This window comes from Bacillus rossius, unplaced genomic scaffold, assembly GCF_032445375.1.
Source record: "Bacillus rossius redtenbacheri isolate Brsri unplaced genomic scaffold, Brsri_v3 Brsri_v3_scf246, whole genome shotgun sequence".
NCBI lineage: Eukaryota > Metazoa > Arthropoda > Insecta > Phasmatodea > Bacillidae > Bacillus > Bacillus rossius.
In genome coordinates, this window is record NW_026962422.1 from 27,501 (window position 1) to 39,255 (window position 11,755).

Here is an 11,755-nt window from a genome sequence, read left to right on the forward strand (position 1 = left end):
TAATCTTTGAGACAAGCATATGACTACTGGCAGGATCAACCAGGGAGCTGCTAGCAGCTTTTTTTTTCGTTCGGAGGAACCTCCCGGGTCCGCAGAGCACCGGGTCCGAATCTTATGATGTACATTTTTTTTTCCTTCTGTATCAACAAGTACGGGGGCGACTTCCCAATATCGACACCCGCTTTGCAATTGCAAAGTCTTTCCTTCCATCTCTAATTAATTTTCCTAGGGAGTAGGCGAGGCCAAACTTCCAAGGCTTTCACTGGCGAATATATCGCGCTCTTAGAAACTCGCATGGTACTTGGCGAGTGGATTTCAAATTATATGATCGGTGCCCACATTCGGGCGCGGCCCACTGCGGGAGCAGACCGTTGGCCCGTGGGCTCGCTGTGAACTAATTTGCCCACTGGTCCGAAAAGTATTCATTTCTAAACACCTTTGGCCAGGGCTGAAGACCGCGACTAACCCCTTTGAAACTTGTCTCTCAGGGAGCTGCGATCCATCAAACATTTCATTGTTAACAGAGGGGAACCATTACTTGGTTAAGACGATAGGACACGCGTTCCCCACCATTTCGCATCCAATCGAATTGCCGCACAAGAGCTCGTTACCTGAGAAAGGTATAGCATTGGCTCGCAGCTAGTGTATTGCAGTTCAGACAGATAGGCCACTTTAGATAGTTCTTAGTGTTCACAGTTATCACCAAGACTAGACCCATATGGATTTAATTCTTCAAGGAGCAGCGGGTCCACCAATAAGAGAGATGAAGACATGTTTTCGGATGGCCACAACGCCCCCTCGCCACCCAAATGTGCATGTTTTAAGTGTACATTGGGAGTCGACGGAACATCGGGAGTCCGCTTGCTTTCTCCGGATCAGCTGCCACCCCCCTGATCTACCAGATAGACAAGAACATGTCTTCTCCACCAATCTCATCCACCGAAGCTCCGATCATGGCTTCTTCTACCTTTATACTGATATACCCCCACGGAGCAACATGCGGGCAAGGGAACTCTTGCTACCCTTCAGTAAAGCAGGTATCTCTTATAGATGGTGACTGCACCTTGGCCAGGATTGAAGACCGCGACTAACCCCTTTGAAACTTGTCTCTCAGGGAGCTGCGATCCATCAAACATTTCATTGTTAACAGAGGGGAACCATTACTTGGTTAAGACGATAGGACACGCGTTCCCCACCATTTCGCATCCAATCGAATTGCCGCACAAGAGCTCGTTACCTAAGAAAGGTATAGCATTGGCTCGCAGCTAGTGTATTGCAGTTCAGACAGATAGGCCACTTTAGATAGTTCTTAGTGTTCACAGTTATCACCAAGACTAGACCCATATGGAATTAATTCTTCAAGGAGCAGCGGTCCACCAATAAGAGAGATGAAGACATGTTTTCGGATGGCCACAACGCCCCCTCGCCACCCAAATGTGCATGTTTCAAGTGTACATTGGGAGTCGACGGAACATCGGGAGTCCGCTTGCTTTCTCCGGATCAGCTGCCACCCCCCTGATCTACCAGATAGACAAGAACATGTCTTCTCCGCCAATCTCATCCACCGAAGCTCCGATCATGGCTTCTTCTACCTTTATACTGATATACCCCCACGGAGCAACATGCGGGCAAGGGAACTCTTGCTACCCTTCAGTAAAGCAGGTATCTCTTATAGATGGTGACTGCACCTTGGCCAGGATTGAAGACCGCGACTAACCCCTTTGAAACTTGTCTCTCAGGGAGCTGCGATCCATCAAACATTTCATTGTTAACAGAGGGGAACCATTACTTGGTTAAGACGACCGGACACGCGTTCCCCACCATTTCGCATCCAATCGAATCGCCGCACAAGAGCTCGTTACCTGAGAAAGGTATAGCATTGGCTCGCAGCTTGTGTATTGCAGTTCAGACAGATAGGCCACTTTAGATAGTTCTTCGTGTTCACAGTTAAGACCACGGCTAGACCCATATGGAATTAATTCTTCAAGGAGCAGCGGTACACCAAGCATTTCATTGTGTACTAGAAAGCACCTCTACCATGTAACAAACATACGACCACCAAATTTCTGCTTACTTCCCCCAGCGGATAGTATTTGCTAGTATCATCCACAAAGTAAATCAATTTTTTCAATGTACCGCTTCTTGGGGGAACTGGGCATGAATCAATCAAGCATTTTGAGGTAGCATGTCCGCTTCACCGCGAGGTGCTCTGAATACCATTATACATTCTTTTTCATCATCCACTTTCAGACCACTACAAGACCCATACTGAATTAATTCCTCAAGGAGCTGCAGTCCACAAAACATTTTACTGTGTACTAGAGGGCACCTCCACCATGTAACAGAAAACATACAACCTTCTTAATTTAATTCTGCATTGTTTCCCAGACGATTTGTTAGCCATACAACAGTACCATCCACAGTAATTCACCTCTTTGAAATCCAATGCATTGTAGAGAAACTGAGGTGGGTAGCATTCAAACCGTTCTGTAATGTTAATTCTGCTTCATAGAAAGGTGCTACAGGTTCCACAATAATTAATTGGATATTTTTGCAATATATATAGGGCGAGAAAACTCGGGGGGACTCCCTTTTCATTTATGTACATATTCTTTCCATATTGCAAATAATTCCAATTTTTCCCGATTGCATGTCCCCCTAATATACCCAAAATGGGCCTATCGATGGGTTCACAAAGGTACCCAAAATATGAGATTTTGACTGAAAGAGGCTGGCTAACTTCCGGGAACATGATCATAGGAAATAGGTCAAAATCCCGAATCGCAGTTGTTTACGAACAACCACGAACGGAGACTTAAAATAACCTATAAGGCTGGAATTCATGGGGCCTGTATAACAGGCATTTACACAGACTCTCGGGAGGGAGGGCTCTGTGGCCGGGAGAATTTTCTGGCTCCCCGCCCGAAACTTTTCAGAGTCCCTAATGCCTGCTTGAATGTGAATAAGCAGAGCCCGGTAGCTGATATTTTGCCGGGGTGTGGAGGCCCCGGTCGCCGCCAAATTCCTCTGGTCACAGCTTGTGTTAATACACATGTTAATTTTACATGCAAACCACCAATGACAATTTTCCTCGGCCGCGGAGGCCTCGGTCGCCGCCAGAATTTTCTGGTTCCCGCTCAATATATTGCAGAGTCCTGCAGGCCTGCTTCTGTAGGAATATGCAGAGCCCGGTAGCTGATATTTTGCCGGGGTGAGGAGGCCTCGGTCGCCGCCAAATTCCTCTCATCCCAGCTTGTGTTAATACACATGTTAATTTTACATGCAAAACCACCAATTACCATTTCCTCGGCCGCGGAGGCCTCGGTCGCCGGGAGATTTTCCTGGCTCCCCGCTCAATATACTGCACAGTCCCGCAGGCCTGTCTCCAGTGGAATACACACAGTCCGAGAGCCGAAAATTTGCCGGGGTGTGGAGGCCTCGGTCGCCAACAGATTGCCATAGGCTCTGGCTGCAATATTTACCGTGTATTTTTTCCCTCCAGAGACACCACTACACCCTATATAACCCAAAATGGGCCTTGACGCGTGTACACGCGGAGCCCGAGCGCCGAGAGTTCTCCCGGCCGCGGAGGCCTCGGTCGCCGGGAGAATTTCAACGGCCCCTGCTCGAAATTTTTCTAAGTCCAGAATGCCTGCTTCTCCCAGCCTGTGTTAATACACATGTTAATTTAACATGTAAAATCACCAAGGACCATTTCCTCGGCCGCGGAGGCCTCGGTCACCGCCAGAATTTTCTGGCTGCCCGCTCCCCATGGGTAGACGCGCTGCCCAAGCGCCGAGAGTTCTCCCGGCCGCGGAGGCCTCGGTCGCCGGGAGAATTTCTCCGGCCCCTGCTCGAAATTTTTCAAAGTCCAGAATGCCTGCTTCTCCCAGCATGTGTTAATACACATGTTAATTTAACATGTAATATTACCAATGACCTTTTCCTCGGCCGCGGAGGCCTCGGTCGCCGCCAGAATTTTCTGGCTGCCCGCTCCCCATGGGTAGACGCGGAGCCCGAGCGCCGAGAGTTCTCCCGGCCGCGGAGGCCTCGGTCGCCGGGAGAATTTCTCCGGCCCCTGCTCGAAATTTTTCAAAGTCCAGAATGCCTAGTTCTCCCAGCCTGTGTTAATACACATGTTAATTTAACATGTAAAATTACCAAGGATTATTATCCCGGCCGCAGAGGCCTCGGTCGCCGCCAGAAATTTCTGGCTCCCCGCTCAATGTATTGCAGAGTCCCGCAGGCTTGCTTCTCCAAGCCTGTGTTAATACACATGTTAATTTAACATGTAAAATTACAGAGGATTATTTCCCCGGCCGCGGAGGCCTCGGTCGCCGCCAGAATTTTCTGGCTGCCCGCTCAATGTATTGCAGAGTCCCGCAGGCTTGCTTCTCCAAGCCTGTGTTAATACACATGTTAATTTAACATGCAAAATCACCAATGACAAATTCCTCGGCCGCGGAGGCCTCGATCGCCGGGAAAATGTTCTGGCTCCCTGCTCGAATTTTTTTTCTAAGTCCCGATTCGCTATTACAGGCTGGCGCACGGAGTCCGAGGGGCGTAAATATGCCGGGTAGTGGTGCCTTCCGTCGCCGAGACATTTTACAATTGCCTGGGAGCAGTATTTAACATGTTAATTTTTTCCCCTCGTGACACCACTACCCCCTATATAACGCAAAATGGGCCTTGCCAAGGGGGCGCGCAACGCCCGAGCGCGGGCGTTTTTCCCGGCCGCCGAGACCTCCATCGCCGGGAGAATGTCTTCAGCTATTTGCTAGATTTCCCGATTCGCCCCGCACGACAAACAACCACGAACGAGGTGGTTTTCGAGAGTTCTCCCGGCCGCGGAGGCCTCGGTCGCAGGGAGAATTTCCCTGGCCCCTGCTCGAAATTTTTCTAAGTCCAGAATGCCTGCATCTCCCAGCCTGTGTTAAAACACATGTTAATTTAACATGTAAAATTACCAATGACCATTTCCTCGGCCGCAGAGGCCTCGGTCGCAGCCAGAATTTTCTGGCTCCCTGCTCAATATATTGCAGAGTCCCGCATGCTTGCTTCTCCAAGCCTGTGTTAATACACATGTTAATTTAACATGTAAAATTACCGAGGATTATTTCCCCGGCCGCGGAGGCCTCGGTCGCCGCCAGAAATTTCTGGCTCCCCGCTCAATATATTGCAGCGACCCGCAGGCTTGCTTCTCCCAGCCTGTGTTAATACACATGTTAATTTAACATGTAAAATCACCAAGGACCATTTCCTCGGCCGCGGAGGCCTCGGTCGCCGCCAGAATTTTCTGGCTGCCCGCTCCCCATGTGTAGACGCGGAGCCCGAGCGCCGAGAGTTCTCCCGGCCGCGGAGGCCTCGTAGCCGGGAGAATTTCTCGGGCCCCTGCTCGAAATTTTTCTAAGTCCAGAATGCCTGCTTCTCCCAGCCTGTGTTAATACACATGTTAATTTAACATGTAATTTTACCAATGACCTTTTCCTCGGCCGCGGAGGCCTCGGTCGCCGCCAGAATTTTCTGGCTCCCGGCTCAATATATTACAGAGTCCCGCAGGCCTGTCTCCAGTGGAATACACACAGTCCGAGAGCCGAAAATTTGCCGGGGTGTGGAGGCCTCGGTCGCCAACAGATTGCCATAGGCTCTGGCTGCAATATTTACCGTGTATTTTTTCCCTCCAGAGACACCACTACCCCCTATAAAACCCAAAATAGGCCTTGCGGTGGGTACACGCAGAGCCCGAGCGCCGAAGTTCTCCCGGCCGCGGAGGCCTCGGTCGCCGGGAGAATTTCTCCGGCCCCTGCTCGAAATTTTTCAAAGTCCAGAATGCCTGCTTCTCCCAGCCTGTGTTAATACACATGTTAATTTAACATGTTAAATTATCGAGGATTATTTCCCCGGCCGTGGAGGCCTCGGTCGCCGCCAGAATTTTCTGGCTCCCCGCTCAATATATTGCAGAGTCCCGCAGGCTTGCTTCTCCCAGCCTGTGTTAATACACATGTTAATTTAACATGTAAAATCACCGAGGACCATTTCCTCGGCCGCGGAGGCCTCGGTCGCCGCCAGAATTTTCTGGCTCACCTCTCAATGTATTGCAGAGTCCCGCAGGCTTGGTTCTCCAAGCCTGTGTTAATACACATGTTAATTTAACATGTAAAATTACCGAGGATTATTTCCCCGGCCGCGGAGGCCTCGGTCGCCGCCAGAATTTTCTGGCTCCCCGCTCAATGTATTGCAGAGTCCCGCAGGCTTGGTTCTCCAAGCCTGTGTTAATACACATGTTAATTTAACATGTAAAATTACCGAGGATTATTTCCCCGGCCACGGAGGCCTCGGTCGCCGACAGAATTGTCTGGCTCCCTGCTCGAATTTTTTCTAAGTCCCGATTCGCTATTACAGGCTGGCGCACGGAGTCAGAGGGGCGGGAATTCGCCGGGTAGTGGTGCCTTCCGTCGCCGAGACATTTTTCTATTGCCTGGAAGCTGTATTTAACATGTTAATTTTTTCCCCCTCGGGACACCACTACCCCCTATATAACCCAACATGGGCCTTGCCGCGGGTACACGCGGAGCCCGAGCGCCGAGTGTTCTCCCGGCCGCGGAGGCCTCGGTCGCCGGGAGAATTTCTCCGGCCCCTGCTCGAAATTTTTCAAAGTCCAGAATGCCTGCTTCTCCCAGCCTGTGTTAATACACATGTTAATTTAACATGTTAAATTACCGAGGATTATTTCCCCGGCCGTGGAGGCCTCGGTCGCCGCCAGAATTTTCTGGCTCCCCGCTCAATATATTGCAGAGTCCCGCAGGCTTGCTTTTCCCAGCCTGTGTTAATACACATGTTAATTTAACATGTAAAATTACCAATGACCATTTCCTCGGCCGCAGAGGCCTCGGTCGCCGCCAGAATTTTCTGGCTCCCCGCTCAATGTATTGCAGAGTCCCGCAGGCATGCTTCTCCAAGCCTGTGTTAATACACATGTTAATTTAACATGTTAAATTACCGAGGATTATTTCCCCGGCCGTGGAGGCCTCGGTCGCCGCCAGAATTTTCTGGCTCCCCGCTCAATATATTGCAGAGTCCCGCAGGCTTGCTTTTCCCAGCCTGTGTTAATACACATGTTAATTTAACATGTAAAATCACCAAGGACCATTTCCTCGGCCGCGGAGGCCTCGGTCGCCGCCAGAATTTTCTGGCTTCCCGCTCCCCATGGGTAGACGCGGAGCCCGAGCGCCGAGAGTTCTCCCGGCCGCGGAGGCCTCGGTCGCCGGGAGAATTTCTCCGGCCCCTGCTCGAAATTTTTCAAAGTCTAGAATGCCTAGTTCTCCCAGCCTGTGTTAATACACATGTTAATTTAACATGTAAAATTACCAAGGATTATTATCCCGGCCGCAGAGGCCTCGGTCGCCGCCAGAAATTTCTGGCTCCCCGCTCAATGTATTGCAGCGTCCCGCAGGCTTGCTTCTCCAAGCCTGTGTTAATACACATGTTAATTTAACATGTAAAATTACAGAGGATTATTTCCCCGGCCGCGGAGGCCTCGGTCGCCGCCAGAATTTTCTGGCTGCCCGCTCAATGTATTGCAGAGTCCCGCAGGCTTGCTTCTCCAAGCCTGTGTTAATACACATGTTAATTTAACATGCAAAATCACCAATGACAAATTCCTCGGCCGCGGAGGCCTCGATCGCCGGGAAAATGTTCTGGCTCCCTGCTCGAATTTTTTTTCTAAGTCCCGATTCGCTATTACAGGCTGGCGCACGGAGTCCGAGGGGCGTAAATATGCCGGGTAGTGGTGCCTTCCGTCGCCGAGACATTTTACAATTGCCTGGGAGCAGTATTTAACATGTTAATTTTTTCCCCTCGGGACACCACTACCCCCTATATAACCCAAAATGGGCCTTGCCAAGGGGGCGCGCAACGCCCGAGCGCGGGCGTTTTTCCCGGCCGCCGAGGCCTCCATCGCCGGGAGAATGTCTTCAGCTATTTGCTAGATTTCCCGATTCGCCCCGCACGGCAAACAACCACGAACGAGGTGGTTTTCGAGAGTTCTCCCGGCCGCGGAGGCCTCGGTCGCCGGGAGAATTTCTCGGGCCCCTGCTCGAAATTTTTCTAAGTCCAGAATGCCTGCATCTCCCAGCCTGTGTTAAAACACATGTTAATTTAACATGTAAAATTACCAATGACCATTTCCTCGGCCGCAGAGGCCTCGGTCGCAGCCAGAATTTTCTGGCTCCCTGCTCAATATATTGCAGAGTCCCGCATGCTTGCTTCTCCCAGCCTGTGTTAATACACATGGTTATTTAACATGTAAAATTACCGAGGATTATTTCCCTGGCCGCAGAGGCCGCGGTCGCCGCCAGAATTTTCTGGCTCCCCGCTCAATGTATTGCAGAGTCCCGCAGGCTTGCTTCTCCAAGCCTGTGTTAATACACATGTTAATTTAACATGTAAAATTACCGAGGATTATTTCCCCGGCCGCGGAGGCCTCGGTCGCCGCCAGAATTTTCTGGCTCCCCGCTCAATATATTGCAGCGACCCGCAGGCTTGCTTCTCCCAGCCTGTGTTAATACACATGTTAATTTAACATGTAAAATTACCGAGGATTATTTCCCCGGCCGCGGAGGCTTCGGTCGCCGCCAGAATTTTCTGGCTCCCGGCTCAATATATTACAGAGTCCCGCAGGCCTGTCTCCAGTGGAATACACACAGTCCGAGAGCCGAAAATTTGCCGGGGTGTGGAGGCCTCGGTCGCCAACAGATTGCCATAGGCTCTGGCTGCAATATTTACCGTGTATTTTTTCCCTCCAGAGACACCACTACCCCCTATATAACCCAAAATGGGCCTTGCGGCGTGTACACGCGGAGCCCGAGCGCCGAAGTTCTCCCGGCCGCGGAGGCCTCGGTCGCCGGGAGAATTTCTCCGGCCCCTGCTCGAAATTTTTCAAAGTCCAGAATGCCTGCTTCTCCCAGCCTGTGTTAATACACATGTTAATTTAACATGTAAAATTACCGAGGATTATTTCCCCGGCCGCGGAGGCCTCGGTCGCCGCCAGAATTTTCTGGCTCCCCGCTCAATGTATTGCAGAGTCCCGCAGGCTTGCTTCTCCCAGCCTGTGTTAATACACATGTTAATTTAACATGTAAAATCATTGAGGACCATTTCCTCGGCCGCGGAGGCCTCGGTCGCCGCCAGAATTTTCTGGCTCCCCGCTCAATGTATTGCAGAGTCCCGCAGGCTTGCTTCTCCCAGCCTGTGTTAATACACATGTTAATTTAACATGTAAAATCAACAAGGACCATTTCCTCGGCCGCGGAGGCCTCGGTCGCCGCCAGAATTTTCTGGCTGCCCGCTCCCCATTGGTAGACGCGGAGCCCGAGCGCCGAGAGTTCTCCCGGCCGCGGAGGCCTCGGTCGCCGGGAGAATTTCTCCGGCCCCTGCTCGAAATTTTTCAAAGTCCAGAATGCCTGCTTCTCCCAGCATGTGTTAATACACATGTTAATTTAACATGTAATATTACCAATGACCTTTTCCTCGTCCGCGGAGGCCTCGGTCGCCGCCAGAATTTTCTGGCTGCCCGCTCCCCATGGGTAGACGCGCTGCCCGAGCGCCGAGATTTCTCCCGGCCGCGGAGGCCTCTGTCGCCGGGAGAATTTCTCTGGCCCCTGCTCGAAATTTTTCAAAGTCCAGAATGCCTAGTTCTCCCAGCCTGTGTTAATACACATGTTAATTTAACATGTAAAATTACCAAGGATTATTATCCCGGCCGCAGAGGCCTCGGTCGCCGCCAGAAATTTCTGGCTCCCCGCTCAATGTATTGCAGAGACCCGCAGGCTTGCTTCTCCAAGCCTGTGTTAATACACATGTTAATTTAACATGTAAAATTACCGAGGATTATTTCCCCGGCCGCGGAGGCCTCGATCGCCGCCAGAAATTTCTGGCTCCCCGCTCAATATATTGCAGCGACCCGCAGGCTTGCTTCTCCCAGCCTGTGTTAATACACATGTTAATTTAACATGTAAAATCACCAAGGACCATTTCCTCGGCCGCGGAGGCCTCGGTCGCCGCCAGAATTTTCTGGCTGCCCGCTCCCCATGTGTAGACGCGGAGCCCGAGCGCCGAGAGTTCTCCCGGCCGCGGAGGCCTCGGTCGCCGCCAGAATTTTCTGGCTCCCCGCTCAATGTATTGCAGAGTCCCGCAGGCTTGCTTCTCCAAGCCTGTGTTAATACACATGTTAATTTAACATGCAAAATCACCAATGACAATTTCCTCGGCCGCGGAGGCCTCCATCGCCGGGAGAATTTTCTGGCTCTCTGCTCGAATTTTTTCTAAGTCCCGATTCGCTATTACAGGCTGGCGCACGGAGTCCGAGGGGCGGAAATATGCCGGGTAGTGGTGCCTTCCGTCGCCGAGACATTTTACAATTGCCTGGGAGCAGTATTTAACATGTTAATTTTTTCCCCCTCGGGACACCACTACCCCCTATATAACCCAAAATGGGCCATGCAATGGGTGCCCACAACGCCCGAGCGCGGGCATTTTTCCCGGGCGCCGAGGCCTCGATCGCCGGGAGAATGTCTCCAGCTATTTGCATGATGTCCCGATTCGCCCCACAAGGCGAACAACCACGAACGAGGTGGTTTTCGTTCGTGGTTGTTTTCGTTCGTGGTTGTTTACTGTTCGTGGTTGTTTTCATTCGTGGTTGTTGTGCGTTCGTGGTTGTTGTCGTTCGGGGTTGTTTTCCGTTCGTGGTTGTTGTCGTTCGTGGTTGTTGTCGTTCGTGGTTGTTCGTTCGTGGTTGTTTTCCGTTCGTGGTTGTTTTACGTTCGTGGTTGTTTTCGAGGCAATTGGTACTTTGAAAATTTCAATCGGTTAGCTAGAAAAAATTCTCCCGGCGGTGATTGCCTTGATCGCCGGGAGAATTTTCTGGCTCCCCGATAAAATTTTTTCCAAGTCCCGATTCGCTCTTACTAGCTGGCGCACGGAGTCCGAGGGGCGGGAATTCGCCGGGTAGTGGTGTGTTCCGTCGCCGAGACATTTTCCTATTGCCTGGAAGCAGTATTTAACATGTTAATTTTTTCCCCCTCGGGACACCACTACCCCCTATATAACACAAAATGGGCCTTGCCGCGGGTACACCCGGAGCCCGAGCGCCGAGAGTTCTCCCGGCCGCAGAGGCCTCGGTCGCCGGGAGATTTTCTCCGGCCCCTGCTCGAAATTTTCCAAAGTCCAGAATGCCTGCTTCTCCCAGCCTGTGTTAATACACATGTTAATTTAACATGTAAAATCACCAAGGACCATTTCCTCGGCCGCGGAGGCCTCGGTCGCCGCCAGAATTTTCTGGCTGCCCGCTCCCCAAGGGTAGACGCGGAGCCCGAGCGCCGAGAGTTCTCCCGGCCGCGGAGGCCTCGGTCGCCGGGAGAATTTCTCCGGCCCCTGCTCGAAATTTTTCAAAGTCCAGAATGCCTGCTTCTCCCAGCATGTGTTAATACACATGTTAATTTAACATGTAATATTACCAATGACCTTTTCCTCGGCCGCGGAGGCCTCGGTCGCCGCCAGAATTTTCTGGCTGCCCGCTCCCCATGGGTAGACGCGGAGCCCGAGCGCCGAGAGTTCTCCCGGCCGCGGAGGCCTCGGTCGCCGGGAGAATTTCTCCGGCCCCTGCTCGAAATTTTTCAAAGTCCAGAATGCCTAGTTGTGTTAATACACATGTTAATTTAACATGTAAAATTACCAAGGATTATTATCCCGGCCGCAG

The 11,755-nt window shown here is 51.5% G+C and overlaps 1 non-coding gene across 1 annotated transcript in view; it reads right to left on the reverse strand.

Moving 5' to 3' along the window:
- Positions 1–46, reverse strand: part of LOC134543917 (small subunit ribosomal RNA) — a 1,989-nt gene extending 1,943 nt beyond the window's left edge. The window contains exon 1 of the ribosomal RNA XR_010077362.1: positions 1–46. This exon is cut by the window's left edge and continues 1,943 nt beyond it. This is a non-coding gene — a ribosomal RNA (small subunit ribosomal RNA).
- Between the last annotated feature and the right edge of the window lie 11,709 nt (positions 47–11,755).